The 20741-nt window shown below is 33.9% G+C and overlaps 1 protein-coding gene across 1 annotated transcript in view; it reads right to left on the bottom strand.

The window, feature by feature from the left end:
* The window catches only part of LOC128669462 (protein O-mannosyl-transferase TMTC1-like), a 122981-nt gene extending 105510 nt beyond the window's left edge, over positions 1-17471 (bottom strand). The window contains exon 1 of the mRNA XM_053744319.2: positions 17265-17471. The gene's annotated coding sequence lies outside the window, so the exon portion shown is untranslated. The remainder of the gene's footprint in view (positions 1-17264) is intronic.
* Positions 17472-20741: the final 3270 nt, after the last annotated feature.

Raw genomic sequence — 20741 nt, 5'->3', positions numbered from 1 at the left:
AAAGCAAAGGACGCCATTTTTTGGTCGACGTCGCCGGTGCGCAGGTTAAAGTCAAGGTCAAAGTTGACTGTGATAACTCACCCTTACTCACTAACATCATTGTTATGAGTGTAAACTTGAAATAAAGATTTTATTATTAATACATTCGAACCATTCGTGCTATATATAGCAAAAAAAAAAATATTTTTTTTTATAGAAAATTTTCTAGAACATCTGAGCTGTGAGCCGACAGACAGATGATGCCCGGACGTGCCAACTTGCAAGATTGCAGGATTTACCAACACTTTAATCAATTCTTGCCTTGAATGGCTGATTTACAAGTACAAACAGCTTTTTTATACATAGTGCACTAGCAACCCGTCCCGGCTTCGCTCGGGTAAAACCATTATACACCTAAACCTTCCTCAGAAATCACACTATTATTAGTGAAAACCCTATGAAAATCCGTTTGAGGTGTTAGTGCAGGTTTACATTTCACTTCTCACCATCGAATCGATTCGAAGTGAGACGCAGCGAACCAATCACATTGTGCCATTGTGACGCAACGACAACCACACTGCAATGTGATTGGTACGCTGCGTCTAACTTCGACTCGATTCGATGGTGAGAAGTAAAATGCAATCCCGCACTTACCACTCTGGTAGTAGGTCGCCATAGGGAGTTCAAACAGACGCGTATACTTAACAATACGAAAGGAATTATAGAATATTTACAATCGAATATCTATGAATGTGTTAACTTTGATATTTTCTGTACCTTTTCACACTAGTGATCATCGTATCAGTGCAATCGCTGAACCGATTTCGATCTAGCTTTTTTTTAAAGAGAATTTATTTTATTTAATGTTTGGAAAATATGCGTTCGGCCGTTTGGAAAACGTCAGTTACTTACTAACAGATAAAATTATGTCAACAATGTTTTCTTACATTTTAAATGTATGTTTTAACTTTGCTCCCAGTAAAAAAAATAGAACACCTATTTAAGTTTACATATTTATTTGTGTTCATCTTTTTTACTTGGAACAAAATAATAATTTAATAAATAAATAATTCAGTTTATATAATGAAATGGTTCAGAATTTTCACTGAAACGTAAAGAACGTCAGAAATATAGTGGATTCTCGTCCATCGAATTTAAAAGTGTAATGCGGGTCACTATGTGGCGTAATAAAAAGCCGCGCAGGTCCCGAAATCCAGGAAATTGGCCACTTATCCCGGGCCCTGTACTGAGTGCTGGATTATAATCGTGAGATATTTTTGTCTACGTTTTATACATGACTATTCTTTATTGAAACGGAAATTAAAATAATATATAGGTTCATACATTTAATTTATAAAAATACATAAAGTAAGTAAATAAAAATAATTATATACTCGTATAACTTATACAAAGACATTTTTTTATATTACATCTGGTTACATTCGAAGCTGTGACGCCCCGAAACCCACGGGTCGTGTAAATAGTCAACCATCAAATTTTGAATACTTGCCTATGCTTTTACAACCGGCTGTCTGTCTGTTATCAACCCTCTTCGGAGATGCCGTGTTGCCCATCACGACTTTCTAGGGCTGGACCACACGCCTTATACTTAGTTAACATCCTAATATGATATATGCGAAACTTTGTAAGGATTTGTGTATGTATGAATGTTTGTTACTCTTTCACACAAAATCTACTGGACCGATACTAGAATAAAACCTGAAATAACACAGGGTACTTTTAATCCCGAAATTTCTACGGGAGCGAAGCCCCGGGAGACACAGCTAGTACGTTATAAATCCGAGTCGGTGTAATTAATAAGAGGAAGCAGCTTTAAACCAAGCTATGGCTATAGCCATTTATCGTGGACATAATGTCGACCACTTAAATATAGTGGTTATACGGGTATTGCGTTTTAATATTGCAGTTTTCATTTCTTTCATCTATTAATAAAATGTTTAAACTTAAGGCTTTAATGGTAGTGATAGTGGAAAACTCGGGCATGACTTTTCTATCAGATTCTTTTATTTTCTCTTTGATAATAAAAATGAAATTATGACTATGTAATAAACAGACAATCCCCCGAGTAGATAATAAAAAATTACGTCGCCTGTTTAACTTTAAACGTATGTTTGTTTGTGGAGTACGTTCGTAATCTTGTAATTCAATTTTGAAGCGGATATAATTAAATTAAAATAATTAAATTATTAAAAATAATTAAAGTTAATAAGATGAAGGGGAAGAACTCTGCGATACTGTAATAACATTTGTCCAAAAGAAAAACCTTGAGATGATTATTAAATATGTGTGGTTTTTTTTATATTTTTTATATCATTTGGAATGTGGTTAAATATTTTTATTGCCATATGATGAGGAATGCCATATTAGTAATTGGAATTAATAATTATGCTAATGTCAATGTACTATATTTTTCTTATTTAAATTATATTCTAAAATACCATTATTTATATTCTCATCTCATTTATCTTATAAAATGGAAGCATATTAAATACCACGCTTAAATAACAAATTACAATGTTAGTTTACAAGTTCATTACAGGACTAATGTTACCATTTTTCATCGTAAACACAGGGGTGGGGTGTTAGAAAAATGTTCTTATAAAATTTTAAGTACAACTTTCTGACAAATTTTCACATGCTTTGTGTTTTTTCATAAGTTGTACAAAAATTTTGGAAGCATTAGTATTTTTCTTACTATTTTTAAACGAACCAAGTTTGGTTCGTTTTTTTTTTTGTTTTTGGTTGTATTTAATCAATTAATGTTTTCTAGAAATTCCTTTTTCACGAAATTCTATTTTTGATATTTGGAATTGCTAATAGAATTTCGTGAAAAGTCAAGTCCAAATATCAAAAATAGAATTTCGTGAAAAAGGAATTTCTAGAAGAATCTATGTTAGTAGGTACACAAAATAGTTGTTTTTAAAGGGGCCATTCCTGCACCATACCCCCCGAAATGGCACATGAATGATTGACATAGTCACAGTCTAGCCTGTCAGCTATCATATTTAGAGCGCAGGGTGCTGCGCCCCACAAATGAAATAAAAAATCACATGTTGGAGATGTCTCAATCTACCAACTAATATCATAAATGCAAAAGTAAGTTTGTTCGTTCGTTCGTTTGTTCTGTCGTTCGTTCGTTCGGGGCGCAGATAGCATTGAAAGAGCAGCCACAAAATCACTTAATACTCACTTTTAATGTTCATTTAATTTATAATCAAGGTGGCTTATATTTCTCAATAAAACTCCAGATGAGCGATTCTTAACTAGGTTTCATTAAGGTTGCTCTATCCTGCATAAAACAAAGCCTTCCAGTCGAACAAGAAACATAAATTAGATTCACAAAACAGGATGACAAATGACCTAAACCCTTCGGGCTGTTTCGAGGAAAATTCCAGTTTCTTTTTTAAGGCTGCGACCATAGTGAAAAGCGGAGAGATTTTTAGCGACATTTGTTGTGCGACTCACTGAAGCGGTAATGGTTAAGACGCCCGTGGATCGAAGGGTCCCAGGTTCGAATCCGTCTCGTGCCACATGAGTTTGTATACCAATCTGACTAATGTATAGTAGTTTTCATTGTCCACCACTTGATTCCGGTGAAAGAAAACATCGTGAGGAAACCTGCACACCGGTTGACTATTAACTTGTGTGTGAAATGGAGAAGGCAATGGCAAACCACTCCATTACTAATGCCAAGAAAGTTGTTGTGTGTCCACGTAATGACCACGACCCTCAGCGATGAGGAATACGACTATGAAGAATGAACCGAACTCAAGTGACTCTGATCTCTATGGGGCGGTGGTATGGCCCACCATACCACCATTGGGGTCATTATACAGTCAGTTAATAAATGATATTTCTATTATTGCAGATTGTGGATATGAATTGTGAAAATGGAATACACATGACTGTTATTTATGTATGTATAGTTTGGTACAATAATCAACTCTATCGTAGAATTATGAATCAACTAATTGTCGATCAAAATATAAATTAGATCGAATCTGTGGTATACTTGCGAGATTACGTGCCCCGTCCTCGCACGTAATTGTACATCACAGCCACATGACTGATGCTCCAACGTCTGTGCGTCTCGCCGTCTCGTAAACAACTGAGCGCTTGCTCGCAGCGCTATGACTTATATCACAGTAGTGGAGGGGAAGTGAATATAGGCATACACTACAGAATCGATTTCCGTTGATCTGTGAATTCAAAATGCAGATAAATTGTTACTTTTAAAAGTGAAATTGTAATGTAAAAAAATTGTTTAGAAATGAGTGAGTTTATTAGAATATTAATCGCTTCAGCATACACTACAGTCGCGGCGTTAAGTGCCTTTATATCGATGCCAATTGCAATCGGATATTTTCACTGTCACACACATTTGCCGAACCTTGTAACACATTATGTGAAAATCCGATATTAATGATTTAACTTCAAACCTTACTGATATAATTTATCGCAATGATTTATTTTCTGTTGAAAAATATTTATTTATTCCATCCAGTACATTTTAACATACAGATAGACAGATAAAAAATTCAAAAAACATTTGTTTTGACTTCTATTTGTCCCATAATTTCTTTTCTTTAATATCTCCTTTGTACAGACATAACCAACTTACAGTTTTATTATATGTATAGATTTCAAAATATACACGAATAAATTAAAAGTGGTCTGCATTCTGCCAAAGTGACGCAGAAATATTTTTTTTTAAAATGAAAATATCATAATTCCATTCAGAAATCAATAACGACCACTACATCCACGTCATCAGCAATCAAAGGACCAATTGCCTTTCACACCACATCTATTTATATTATGTCCCCAAACTGGGTCACAACACAATAGCACGTGGCAAACCAGTTATTTTCCACTTTCACATTAATTCGGGTCTGAAAAGAAGTCCATTTAGCGCTAACGATGACTTATCGATAATGTCATTCGTTTTTGTGAAATGCACAGTCCTAGTTAGGCCATTAAGGGTTGTGGTACAATGCATATTGCTTATACAAATTTATACTGTCCAATGTTATCGCAACGAAGCGGTGGTGGTGTATCGAAAGGTCCCAGGTTCTATGGATATAGGCTGCGGTATCTGCTTACCATCAGACAATGCATGCTTGTTTACCCTTCTTCTTCATCCCATATACTCCTTATTTAGAGAAAGTCTAGTGTAATTAGGTTTCTCTATTTGCCTTTCACACTGTGGTTCAAAAAAGCCCAACAAAAAAGCCCGTTGCTCGTTTATCCACTATACTATCGGATCGTATGCAAAATATATTTATTTTAGAGCTAGAATAGACGATTAAACGTTATTGTAACGAAACTACACCTTAACGAAGTATATCTGGCTCGAGATCAAAATCGAAAAAAATCGAAAATAATTCAACTTTATAATAGTACCGACTCCGTCAACAATTTTTTAGTTTCATTTGAGTTTCTATCATAGACGTCTAGAAACTCGTAATAACGTTTTGTAATCGTTTCAAAATTACTAGTTGCAGTTGCGTTTCAATCAAAATTGCTAGATCGATGAATGTTAATGTAATTATAGTTAATTATGAAATGTTATTTTTCATAAGCGACATAATTTTCATTCTGGATTTCCATAAGTGTAGAACAGGACAGAATTGGATTTAGGCTAAAATTCGATTTTTAGACAAAAAAAAATAACAAAAAATTTCCTAAAAACACCATATATAGATCAAAGTACCGAAATTAAGTACAGTCTTAATAATAAAAAAGTCCAATCAACCAAACACGAACATTTCCAGCAAACAAGGGTGATTATACACAATCCATAATCCATTACATAATGGAAGTAAGTAATTAATTTAACTAAAACACCGCGGAAATAATCGGGAAATATCTGAGAAAAAGTATCCCTTGGCAAATTACTGATGTAATCAACTATAGTAATATGATTAAGTGGGAAACAGAATCTGTGGTGTAAGAGCTCCGCACGGTAATCCTGCGGTGCCGTGCAAGTTACAAGCTGAACCATTTATTTTTTTTATAGTTTTGCCAATGGATTTAAATAAATATATTAGGACAAATCACACAGATTGAGCTAGCCCCAAATTAAGTTCGAGACTTGTGTTATGGGATATTAACACAACGATACTATATTTAATAACAAGTACATAATTATATATAAACATCCAAGACCCGGGCCAATCAGAAAAAGATCATTTTCCATCATGACCCAACCGGGGATCGAACCCGGGATCTCTCGGATCAGAGGCAAGACCACTGCGCCACTGAGGTCGTCAAATTGATTTGATTGACTTGAACCGAGAGAAAACAATAAAATCTTCTAGGATTTAATTGTTTTCTCTCATATTTGCGTATGTTTCGGGTTTTATACGAAACTGCAATGGCGCGAAGCCAACAAAAAAAAAACAGTCAAAAAGTCAGATTCAGTAAAAAATATTGATCATATTTTTTTTAATTCAGCTGTCAATTTACAACTACCCCTAATTTAAACTTTCCATCATCAAAAATATTGCATATTTTTGTGTGTCTGTTATTTAAATGGAGCGTTTTGGTTTTGTCACATATTTTTCTTAGGTTCAGTTGCATCAATCAATTTTATATTAGCGACGGCGGCGGCGCGTAGACTAAAGTTAACATCAAAGTTGACTGGTTCAAACTGGATTGCACCAGTTAGATTACATTATACCTATTCAGTGCTTCTGCGAGTTCGAAACATAATATCGTCAAGGAATGTACGAGTACGCGCGCCCATGGTCAGATGGAAAAAGGAAAACAGACTCTATTACACTACAGCTGAAGTTGAAATCAAAATATCGCTCAGATGAGAAAGAAAGATTCAGTACTCTTGGAATTTGTTAATGAAAACCAAAATGATATTTGTCACAATGACCAATGTGTTATTCTTGTAAATGTATATTTATCTTCCTCAAAATCAGCGCCTACATTACGAAAGTCGCAAAATATCAACATCTCACCCATTAAAGTAAATCAAAGCGATTAAAACAAACACTTAAATTAATTCAAACAAAACAAAACACATTTCCACCCCCATTAGTCCCCTATAAACCGCTATCGTTTCAACCCTTGCGCCATTTCACTCATCATTTGTTGCTAGGGTGTCAAACCTGCCTACTCGCTAGCTTCGACTATCTTGTTTGTACAGACTGACAACCCTACAGATATTTGATTACAATAGGGCTGTCGCTTGATTGAATTTGCTAAATTGTGTAACATATTATCAGTGTAGTAGACATCCACACTGACTTATATATAAAATGTGAAAGGGTAATTGTTTGTCCTTCTTTCACGACAAAACTGAGCATTGGATTGGAGATTGTTCTGTCCGGAATAGTTAGACGAGTGGAGAGCGGCATGTCCGTTTCAAATCTACTTTTTGCAGCAGGCGAAACCGCGAACAAGTGCTAGTTCACATCTAAATTAATCTTTCAAAAGTAAAATAACCTCTTCCGTTTTATGACTAGATATTATTACAATAGTATTATAATTTTTTTTTTCGTAATCGAATCCTGGGTCCGATGAACACAAACACAAAAACCTTGATCACACCCAGAACAGTACACAAAAATCTGTAAAAACAAATATAATTTTTGTCCATGCTGGGTATCGAACTCATTGCTTGCGGTGGCCGAACTATAGTCTTGTCTAAAATATAGCATTTCCGTCGATAATTTACAGTATCTCTAACACATGATCTGTTCCGAAAGTATATCAGCTTACATTCATTTCAATAATATATATATATATATATATATATATATATATATATATATATATATATATATATATATATATATATATATATATATATATATATATATATATATATATATATATATATATATATATATGGCATTTTGCGAATTGGACATTCTGCAATTCAATATGACATTCTCATTTATGTCGTCGGTCCAATGGTAGAGTACCTATCGAATCTGAAAATAGCAATTACAGGAGAGCGAAAAAGAGTTTCTTAAAATTCCTGTCAATCAGGTTCTCTACGAATCTTTTTACAAATTGTGGATATATGCGTTAAAAATAAATATCTATCATTGTGTATACTTAAAACTGAAAAAATATTATGTGTTCATGTCAAAAAAGCAGATTGACTCATTTACTTTGGTGAGCTTGAGAAAAAAATCTTTATTTTAAGATTTTAAAGTAAAACTACCACTTAGCCTAATAGACCGTTGTGAAATAATTCTCTCAACTGACTTTTGGACCAAGGTAAAGTGTTATATCTACCACTTCAGCTAGTAGAATATTGTTGAAAATTTAAATCAATTGTTTAACAAAAGTAAGGTATTGTATGTACCACTTCGGCTAGTAGAACAATTTGGATTTTTTGAAGAATACTTGTTTTTTTACGGCTAAATACCTAAGATAGTTTACTTTTGCAGAAAGATAATTTTGTACAGATAACAGAAAGAGAAAATGTTAATATCTCCGTCACTTTTAATCGTGATGTTTTGACACAAAATGCGCAAAAAAAAAAAACATTGATAATAATGTAAAAAGTCAAACGCCAAAATAGCGGTTACGAGATTTTACAATTATATTCACTGAAAATTATCGTATATTAGATTTCAGACAAGATCGCTGAACTTGTTTTATTTCGGAAACTCACCAAGTTTACGCTAAATTAGCCACAAATGCCACAATACTTACCGCGTACCACCGACGTTTAATATCAAGCTACAATTTCATATCAATTTAGTTTCCATCACTGTGACATAGAGAACTATGTTGCACAAAGTGATTCGCCGTTGCGTGTGCCTAAGTTTTCGTATTATACTTCGCAACGTCAGAACCAATAAATCTGTCAATTAACAAATAATTACTGTCTTATTAGTTACTACAGCTCTTGCAAATGACTATAGATAAACTTGAAATCGTTTTCAAATAAATTTCAAGTATTCTGATTACCCTATAATAAAAGTATGTTTTTATAATTGTCAACTCGCGAAAAAAAAAAGTATTATTAAATGAAATTTTTTATCAAAAGTTCCATCCATACATAAATTTTTCAACAAGAAGTTGGTGTTATAGATTAAATTTTAATACTCTTAATATAATTTATATGGTTATATGAATAAGATGATAAGCTCAGTTTTTTTATTTTTATCAGCAAAGCATAATAAAAATCCAAGCTCGAATTTTAATTTAAGAATACATACTCAACCTTAGTACTATATATAGTAACATAAACAGGTAATACGATAAAAATTGTATGGAACCCAATCTTTCTCAACAATAGACGCATTAGACTAACAAAAGGCCCAAGTTTCATGCTCCAAAAAGAAGGTTCGGCCAAAAATGTACTGTTTACTTCCCCTTAAATGGATCTTCTTAAATCCGCGCTTTCATCTAGTTAATTTTGTTTTTAATTTACCATTGGGGTAAGTGCTGTGGTGAGATGTTTTTTTTTTATATATAAATCGTTCGTATCGATGATTGGGCATGAGTCGGCATTTTGTTTTGTGCTAAATATATTGGTTTAGGGAAACAAAAGTGGTCGTGAATATCATATTTAGGGTTCCGTTCATCTCTTACGATGGTTTCGATGTTTGGTTGGATTTTTGCAATTCTTCGTTTCAAAAATCTTTGCATTTCCCGGTTGTATTTGGCACAACCACCCCTCATTTGTTAGAATGTTATCCAGAACTACTTTTTTTCTGCGGATTCGCCCGCGTAAATTTCGAACGGGAACAGTTATTTTTCCGGGGTGAAAGGTACCCTATATACTTTTCCATATTTAAAACTACATTTGTTTAAAATTTCAAGCTGATTGTTTGAGTAAATAAAGCGTAAAGAGCTAGCAAACAAACATACTTTAACATTTGTAATATTAGTTAAAATAAGATTAGGATGTTAAAAAAATATCCGTTTTCTAACCAATAAGTCGCTTACTTAAACGCCATAAAAAACTGTAAACAAGCCAAACTAACCCATTAAGAGTCTCGTTAAGTAGACAGTAAGTACAAGATCGTCTTTTCTTACGAGAAACTAAAAGAATTAGACGCGTTAACGGTATGGTGAGGATTGAGAAACAACATCTCGATAATTCTTGCTAAGCTAACTGAACCTGTGTATTGTATCCCAGTTTGCTTGGATTGTAGACAATCTTAGAGGTGTTGTTTGCAATCTTTAATGGATTTTGGATTAGACAAGGGGGTTGTCTATCAAGTTATACTATTAGTGGCACAATGTTATAGAACCATACAAAAAATCCAATCGGCTACGCTGTTTATGATAATTTCGATAATTATCTTTATTCGCGCTTTAATGTGCGTGTGTGTGTGTGTGTGCGTGTGTGTGTGTGTGTGTGTGTGTGTGTGTGTGTGTGTGTGTGTGTGTGTGTGTGTGTGTGTGTGTGTGTGTGTGTGTGTGTGTGTGCACGTGTGTGTGTGTGTGTGTGTGTGTGTAAAACTATGATGGTTTATGTACGCCTTTGTCCGGGCTAAATAAAAGGCTTTTATTTAGACTCTATTGCTAAAAAAAACACAAAAAAGATCAGTACAGTATTATTTGGGCTTTGAAACATATGGGTGTGATTTTTATTCGGAGAAATCTAATAGTTACAACAAATAAATTGTACTAAATGTCGAACTAAAATAATAAATCAATGCTTCAAATATTTTTCTGATAATAAAATTTTATAAGCAGTGCCAGTTGCACTTGCCCACCTTGTTGTCTGTCCATCAGACAGATCCTAGGTTTCTGTAATCATTACCTTAGGTAGGGAACTCTAAAACATATCGATAAACTTTCGATGTGTTTCACATACATAGCTTCCAATATTTTCCGAACCCTTGATGGGTTAAATTTAAAAAAAACATGCGCCATAAAAACGCCGGAGTATCCTATTGTTGTTTTTACGCATAGTCCAAGAGCCAGAGCCTAACTCCTGCAATATTTTCGCAACACATGCTTCCGTGTGGGAGCCCCTGTTTGCTTTCATGTAACCAATATTTTTTCTCTCTCCGAAGTGGCTAAATATTTGAACATTTGATTGTGTCCGTGTTTTTGTCGCTGTATATGTTTTCGGTGCTGACAATACAAATGAAAAATATGTATAAAAAAGAATGCTTTTGTAGCAAATAAAAAGTAATAAATGTTGGTTGTATTTTTTTTTTACTGCATGTTGGAGTCGTTCTATGTACTCGTACGACGGAAGACAGAAAATTGAGAACTTTGCCTAGTAATGGGTTACATAAACATGTTTATATCTTGTTTATGGGTCCCACTGCTGGGCAATGTACACTCGTGAACTTATCCTTGAAAGGCATCTCTTCCAGTCAACAAAAGTTTGACTGATAGTATAAAAAGAAATCTTAAGCTAATTTATATCTTCTTTTTTTTACCCATCGATAAAATAATATTTGAACAATGTGGAAATCAACTTTCTGCTTATTTATTCAAATGATAAATACAGTGAGTGTGTGACAAAAATGGACTTATCAGTGGCGTCGTGGGAATCGACACGCTAAAAGAATAGCAGTACAAAGTATATAGGTATTAAATTATCCACGTTAATATCAATACCACAACAATGTGACACGCAATTACACGTTGTAAATAAGGAAACGATTTTCAGAAATTTGTACCCCTCATAAAGTTGTGAAAGTTGAATTATACCAAACTTACGAGGGTAGATAATCTCGTACAAAATTTTCCGTTTTCCAACTTTTTACTTTGTTATTTTGAGATTTAGCTAACCAACTTTCGCTCCCGTGTCTCTCCCTCTCTCTCTCTCTCTCTCTCGTATTTCCGGTTACTACCGCAGTAGTGTTTCCTTCTCCATTTCACATGAACTTCGGCATTTCTTACTTTATCCCTCATGATATCATCGGCGTGTAATTTTTATATGACATTATAAGCGAGTTGCGCCGTCAAATTTGATTTTAACCGGCGCGCCGCAGACATTTTGATGAAATGGCGTACTTTGCGTTTTTCTTCACATTTTATAAGATAACATCTAAGTTGACGGTGCAACCGACCCTAACTTTATTCATGACGTTGAATTTGACGTTAACTTTACCTGCGCACAACATCGCAAAGTACGCTATTTACGCCTTATCAGCGGCGTTCAGTGTAGGTTAAAGTTAATGTCAAGTTTGACTGGTCTAACATACCCTTAGGTTTTATCTAAACAGTCAAATTAAATGTGCAAAACAGACTTATATATTAACCATGTGCAACTTCACGATCTCGACGACCTCATTATATTTATAGCCTAAGTAAAAAATGTGGAACTGTTTGATATGGTTCTGTATCAATATCAAATATCATCTCAAATAATATTATTCTATTAGATATTAATATCAAATATATCCATAAAAATCAACACCGCAATAGTGTAAAAACTAGTATCCGCTTTTATAACATTAGACGAGTTTGTCAACCTAGAACTAAAAGTATATAAAAACTGAAATTGTATTTAGATTTTTTTGAAAGGTAAATTCACGGTGGTGAAGTGTTAAAAGGCTAAGTATTGGTGTATGAATTGACAATAAAAAAAAACTATTTCTCTAAGAATCTTATGACATACACACGCAGAAAGCTAAAAATACACGACCCTACCTTTTGCCGGAGTCGAAATCAAATGGCTTGTGTATGATCCGTTTGAGGTAAATCCTCTTCATTAGTGCGAAGGATATCTCTTTTTATTCGCAGATATCACAGACGGGAAACTCGTGGTACGAGTAGCAAAAAAGTTCGACGCAAAAATTTCAACAGAAAAAATTTACACAAATGCCACGGAACATTTTTCTTATTTTTATGAAGTGGGTGAATGTTTCAGATATTTTGATTATGATGACACGATTTCGGGGAAAAATCGTTTCAATTGGCATTTTGATGTCGCAGTTCTGAACCTAGTTTTGTAACATCTCGACGTTCACTTTTCTTCAGTCTGTGGGAATATTCGTAATGGAAAGCGTCGGAAGTGCGTAACGGGAAGCGCTCGCTATTTGCTTCGAATGAGCAGAACTATGCTCATTCTTGAAAGCAAATATCCCGAAGCCGTCAGAAAGAGTTATTTTTTAGTAATTATGTATTTTTTAAGGGAAAGATCTGAAGAATTATAAAAAAATTACGTAGGTAACATATATTTTTCCATATTACTTTGTGAAAACGTATTATACATAATATGTACATATTATTTTACCAAAGTACAGCTTAAAACGAGACCTATCTACCCTCGCCTTAGCTCGCAATGCGCCTGGTTTTTTTATAACTTTGCATAACCTTCCTTTTCCATTCCATTATAAAAATGAAATTAAAAATCCCCCTCCGCGAAGTTGCTGGCATCATCTCATCTGTTAGAAAAGATCTGACGATTTCCAAACATTGAACGCACATTTTCCAAACATGCTACTCCACTATCGATAAAATTCTCTTTCAAACATAGAAAACTAGATCAAAATCTGTTCAGCCGTTTGGCTGATACGGCGTCACGAATACACACAAATATAGAAACACATACACGTTAAACTTATATTCCCTCGTCCTGTCGTCGGGGATTAAAAATGGACCAAATCCTGCGCCTATGAATACCGTACGCAGCTCTCAGTTCTCAATAAAAAGTAAAATTAAATGGCTTTTGAGGTAAAATCTTTTCAGGCCATGTAGAGGAAGCCGTAAGGTTTTTTTTTTTTTTTAGTTTTTTGAACCGTTTGTTGTTTTAATCACTCAGATCATTTGAGGTCAGGTGAAAAAAATATAGTTATTTATATTTTTTTATCTAGCTCATATGTTACATACATTACAAATTTTTTGACAATTCGACAAGATTTTTGTTGGTTTTAAACGCGGTCTCTAATAACTTGCGTAACATTAATCGATTTGTTAAATCAATTAGTATACCCAGTATAGTCAATACTAAGATAAACTAAACTGTAAAAATCATATTATTATACAAATTATAGCATCAATTGACTTTGGACTCGTACAGAATTTAAAACACCTGTGTATAGACTGTCTGGATGTTTCTCATAATGAATTATATTTATTGTCACACAATAACAATGACTGGGCCGGGCCATATTAGATATAGATATAGCACATTTTTTAAGCATTCTTTTAATATTCCTAATAAAGCTGTAAACCCATTTATACAGCACTATAAACGTTTGTATACCGAAACTAGGTATTTTAAAATTATTTTATGGTAACACTAAAGGCATTTTACGACCGTGTACGTTATTCCGAAGGCTCACCGTTTCGAGAAATGTTATTCCGTATTTTATAGGTTATTATAGAGCTATGAATCATGATGTAGGATAGAAGTGTCAACAAATAGTGTGTTTCCGATCGGTAATATCTAGCCGAGTAAATAGCAAAGCTGAAAAGAAGGATGCTAGAATGAGAGAAATATCTCTTCTCTCATTCTAAAGAAGAAACAAAATAATATAGATAAAAAGGAGGTCTGTAAGGATGGTAGTGACTATGACGAAATTATGCTCCAGCTCTGACAGTGAGAAATTAGATTTGATGAGAAGTTGGATCAATAGAATTTAATAAGTTTTTGGCCAAAGCTCTGAACGCATGAAAATTCTAAACATAATACCCATGGTCGGGTCATGATGGAAAATGATCTTTTTCTGATTGGCCCGGGTCTTGGATGTTTATCTATATATGTATTTGTTATAAAATATAGTATCGTTGAGTTAGTATCCCATAACACAAGTCTCGAACTTACTTTGGGGCTAGCTCAATCTGTGTGATTTGTCCTAATATATTTATTTATTTATTTATTTTCGTTGTTTGACTCAACTTTGAATATTCCATTTTCAAAGGCCAAATCATCATTTAAAACCTTTTTAAATTTTGCTGTAGTGTTTTTGAAATTTTATTTAAGTACATTTTAAATGTATTGATTGGGTATTACTATTATCATTTAGTTCTGTGTACCTCCAGGATCCCTACGTATTTGTTGACAACTCGAGAACGGTTGAAATATAAAAGCAATACTCATGATATATTTATTTCCAATTATATTTTTCGTTATGTCTATTTGAGTACACCGTTAGTAATGTTTATATAAAAAAATTATTAATACAAGCTTTTGCTGGCGGTTTCGCCCGCGGGATATAAAGCAGCCTATGTCTTACTCCGTACTCTTATGTTAATTTGAAATTTCAAGATGATTGGATGAGTAGACAAAGTAAAATTGTAACAGTGGAATTATACCAATAAATAAATATATTAGGACAAATCACACAGATTGAGCTAGCCCCAAAGTAAGTTCGAGACTTGTATTATGGGATACTAAATTAACGATACTATATTTTATAATATATACATATATAGATAAACATCCAAGACTTGGGCCAATCAGAAAAAGATGAACTTCCATCGTGACCCGACCGGGAATCGAACCCGGGACCTCTCGGTTCAGAGGCAAGCACATTATACCACTGCGCCACCGAGGTCGTCAAATAGATTTAGCAGTAAAAACAATATTCCATATATTATATACAACATATTTATTTCAATATACATTTAATATAGAGCAGTTGATTCAGTGGGGTTCGCCTGTGAACCGAAAAGTCCCAGGTTCGAATCCTACTCTATCACATGTAGTTCTCAACAATCCACTTGAAGGAAAATATCATAAGGAAACCAACACTCTAGTTATCTAGTGTGTGAAATGTTGAAGGCAATAGAAAATTTTAAAGAAAGTCGTTGCGCGTGTTTCTTTCCATGTGATGGCAGGACCTTAGCTATGAGAATATAGAGCAATGATCATTCTTCCTAAAGGCTTAAAATATTTTTTTACGGTTATGTAAATAATTATTTTTGTTAATTTAACTTTCAAAAATCAAAATAAGATTCATTCAGGGAACGTCCTCTGATACCTCGTATTGACAGCAAAAGTAAGCGAGCTCGACGCTGTTTTGGTGGCAAGGTGAAGAATGTAGACAAAGGACGTATATTCCAGCAAACGTGACTTTGATGGATGGAAGCAGCGTCGCATAGGTACGGTCTACGGCCTGTATTCAGCTTGTCTGTTTCAGCCTCCGAGCCGGCTGGGTGTGGTGCATATGTAAATCAAAATGAATTAATTCATTCAGTGTCGGAGTGAAAGTTGTATTTATATAGTAGCAAACTTACTGTATTATTCCATAAATCTCAATCTTGCCCGTCCAAACATATTTTTGATTTTACGAATAAATTTTTCACTTGTTAAATTTTTTTTATTTTTATTTTTTTTTATCGCATTTTCTATATTTGTTACATGTATTTCAATGCAAGTGATGTAATAATTTTTGACACAATAAAAAATTAAAAAATATACCTACTCTTTATTTTCCTAATGAATAAACTGAAAGTCAGTGACGTCACACGTTTGTTTGTAACAACGGCCACGTGACAGTAATCCGGTCGAAGAGGCATCAAAGGTAATCCCCAAGAAGCTTACTCCTACGTGATTACGTGATACTTTGATTTCGGGGATTTTATTACGAAGATGAAAATCGTTATTAGAATCTTCATAAAAATTGTACAGTCTGTCTCAATCCTTGATATCTAATGTGATGGTAATAAATGTCAATTTGCAATTAAAATAGCTTCGATGTTTTTGTTATACTTTTTAAATTATTTTTTCCATTAATATAATATAATATATATATGGCAATTTATAGAAATATTCCAATACACTTTAAGTTTGTTGACTGGATTGTTCATTTACTTTGAATTGAATTAGAAGTTGTGCGTGAGTTATTTATTCAAAGAAATCGTTGTTTGTTTGATACAAACATATATATTATTTAATAACTTGTATTATTTAATAACTTTATCTTAATTGACAAATAACCACCTTAGCTACAAACAGTTCAAAATAAAACTTAACTTATTGACTTAGATTATTTTTCAGCGAAATAAATTCAAGAAACTGATTGCAAATATCGACAAACCAATAATGTCTACCTAAAATACCTTTTAGAAAACCAACAAAATAATTTTCATTATTACACCAATATTGGAAAAACATCACATAAAAGATAAAGCCAATACAATAAAATTATAATAACAATACAGCCGAATGTAAATGGAGATTAATCTGGCAGAGCAATTATAATGAAAATCAAATTCCACGACTCGGATTAAAATCGGAAGCCAAATTTCCCCTTACTGGACAAGTATCTCAAAATACATCCTAATGATACGAAATTTTCTCAGACAGTAAATCATCTAAGAATTTGAGATGCTCAATTTACAAAACGAAATCCCTTTAATTATCTTACCTTCTCAATTTTCTCAACCAATCGCTGGAATCATAGTAACCGAGAATACTACGTAATTAAACAGATAAACAAAAGTTCACACACTATTAAAATAATTTTTAAACAAAATATGCGTATGAAATCGTGAATGATTCAGGAGCGGACCGCGCGCGCGTCCGACCCGCTTCGCAGTCGCCTATCGACTGACCGACCGTGACTGACTATCAACACGGCATGCTTGCTACTGGACTGCATTAGCGAGAGCGCATGCGTCGTGCAACTTACCCTCGAGAATCTCACAATCAACCAACTGTGTCTTTGTCAAACGAGCGAATTTGACGTTTATGGCCGGGCAATAAGCGTCAATTGTGGTGGCCGTGGCCTCGCTAAATCTTTCGAACAAAGTTTAGTGAAGAGTTTAAAGTTTGTATTTGATTGGATAGTTGTGATTAATATTGAAATTGAGTTTAATAATACGTTCGTAGCTGTTTGCTCTGTTCAGACTGCGTTTAATTTATGGAACCTACATTTTTTTAAAATATAAGTAGAGATTGAAAAAAAGTCTCTTGCAGCTCACCTCTGATAGTGTAATTTTTAATAACTATTATTAATGTTTATTTTAAAATTTAAATTTACGTATTACAAAGTTTCATAAATATTATAATTATAATTCCTTCTCTTTATTCTTTTCTGGAATCATTCTAATATAGTGTTATTGAATCTAATTACAAGTGGACTTCGCGTGAAGGATCTACCCAAGGTACCTCGACCTTGTTGGCGCAGTTGCCAAGTGCTTGCCTCTGAACCGAGAGGTCCCGGGTTCGATCCCCGGTCGGGTCATGATGGAAAATGATCTTTTTCTGATTGGCCCGAATCTTGGATGATTTATTTGTTTTAAAATATAGTATCGTTGAGTTAGTATCCCATAACACAAGTCTCGAACTTACTTTGGGGCTAGCTCAATCTGTGTAATTTGTCCTAATATATTTATATTTATTTATTTATTTACCATATGGTACTACTTCTTATATATGTATATATAAGGTATTTTGTAACATCCTGTATGGATTGTGGGGGACTGGTGTGTCTGATCTAAACAGATTGTTTTCGGAACACCAGCCTCTCCCAACTTGGATTAAGACATCTTTTGTTTACTACACAGTAGTCTTAAAAATATGTCAGATGCCTTTAGGCGACTTGAATAAAATCTGACACCGGTGTTAGCAATAACACACTCGAAAAGAAATATAAGATGCTATAAATATAATAATAAGAAAAACATTTATATTTCATAATAAGTAGGTATTCAGGCATATCCTAACTAATATTAGATATAAATGTGAAAGTACGTTTGTTTGTTACCTCTTCACGCTCAATCTACTCAACCAATCTTCTTGAAATTTTGCATACATATAATTTGAAGTACGGCGAAGGGCATAGGGTACCTTTCATCCTGGAAAAACAACTGTTCCGTGTGAAGCCGCGGGCAACAGCTAGGCCGCATCATGAATGTTAAAACAATATTCATAACTACAGCTAACAAGATCAGTAAATAAATTAAGTGCAGCAATGAATTTAATCATGGCGCCCTGTTTGTATTCATTCCGCATAATCCCCCTTTTCAAGGGCACCTCATGGTACATAAATCCCCTACGGGTATCATTATGACCCCATACTTTTTCCCCTAAAGTCGTCACCTCATTAAATTGCTTTGGGGGCCTTTGCTGTAAAACCATGGGGTTTATAATGAAATGGAGTCAACATCATGCGAATTTTGTTCAGACAAAACGTGAATTGTCAAGCTATTTTTTCATCTCGACTTTAAAAATAAAATAATTTAGGTGGGTTTTTAGGTTGTATTAAACATTAAACTAGTGCAATAAAGGATTTTGTATTGTGTATTCTATAAAATAATAATGATAACAGCACAAAAAATAAACAATAATACTTTATTGAGAAATAGGTGTATATTATTGAGATGTAATTTACAAGATAATTAAAATATAATAACTATACTAGGACATAGGTATCAATTTATTCTAATTTTGTCAATATGTTTCCTCTTTCTTTCATCTGAGCGTGTCCCCGCTTACTTCCACAGCTGCAGGGCGTCGGAGCCCGATATCCTAATGTTTTTCTCCACTTTACAAACTCTTCGGCATAAACATGTTTTAACAAAAATATCATTATTATTATGGGTATCTTATTTAAGTATTATATCTGTTTTGCTGAACCACGAATCTACACGAAAACAAAATATTTTTTGTACTTTTAAATCATCATTTGCGACCTCCATTACATTCACAGTTCCTTGAGTACAGCGTTCATTTTTTATCTGGATTTTTTATATGCAAAATCAATATAGCCCCTTTTGTCACGTAACGCCCCGGAGTAATTTATACGCTAGTGAAAAACCCACATAATCCTGTTATCTCTATAATGTTCTTACCGGTGATATAAATCCATAGGGGTTCCTTACTTTATCGCCTTTTCTTTTATATCGTACTGGTCAAATAACCAACTATTAAAGTTAAAAATGTCATTTAATGCATGTCATGATTTTTTTAAAATAAATTACTAGCGACTCAGAAAGAAAAAAATATTATTAATTATACACATCAATTTTGCTCTGGAATCACACCATCGATTGATGAAAACCGCATGAAAATCCGTGCATTGGTTTTTTAGTTTATCGCAAAAAGGCGAACAGACGCCGCAGAGGGCTTTGTTTTTATAATATTCTTAACGTGACTTTAACTTAGTCTATAATTGATGAGGAGAAGAGTTTTTTTTTATAATGATATAGACCTTTTGGTAGAAATATTACTTAAAACAATCAATGGAAAAGAACAACCTCGCTGCACTTCGAATAGGACCACTCCGTGTATTCAAGTGGATGTCGGGAACTGAACTACATGGAGCCTTGTAAGCAATAATTCAATCCCATTTTATCTTCTTCATAGTCGTATTCCCCATGGCTGGGTGTCGTGGTCATTACGTGGAATGAAACACACGCAACAACTTTCTTGGCACTATTAATGGAGTGGTTTGCTTCCATAGCCTTCTCCATTTCACACACAAGTTAATAATAATCAACCCGTGTACAGGTTTCCTCACGATGTTTTTTTTCACCGGAAGCAAGTGGTGGTCGATTAAAACTACTATATATAAGAGTCCGATTGGTATACAAACTCTAGCACGAGTAGGATTCGAACCTGGGACCTTTCGGTTCACAGGCGGGCGTCTTAACCATTACACCACCACCGCTTCTATTTATAACCTGAAACAAAAATAAACAAACATATTTTACCAGCATCACATACATACACACTGAAGCGAACAATCAAGGTTTTTCTTCCGCCAAAAAGCAAAAAATGCAAATAATCTTTCCTCATCACATTTAAGAGGACAATTTAATGGTATTGCTCCCTTCTCCGAGCCAGCTATATATCAAAATTTATTATTTAAAACGTAACGCATATGAATAGTTCGCAGAGA

The sequence above is a fragment of the Plodia interpunctella genome, chromosome 4, assembly GCF_027563975.2.
Source record: "Plodia interpunctella isolate USDA-ARS_2022_Savannah chromosome 4, ilPloInte3.2, whole genome shotgun sequence".
Classification (NCBI taxonomy): Eukaryota; Metazoa; Arthropoda; class Insecta; order Lepidoptera; family Pyralidae; genus Plodia; species Plodia interpunctella.
The sequence above is the reverse complement of the archived record's forward strand: the minus strand, read 5'-3'. Positions and strand labels throughout refer to the sequence as shown.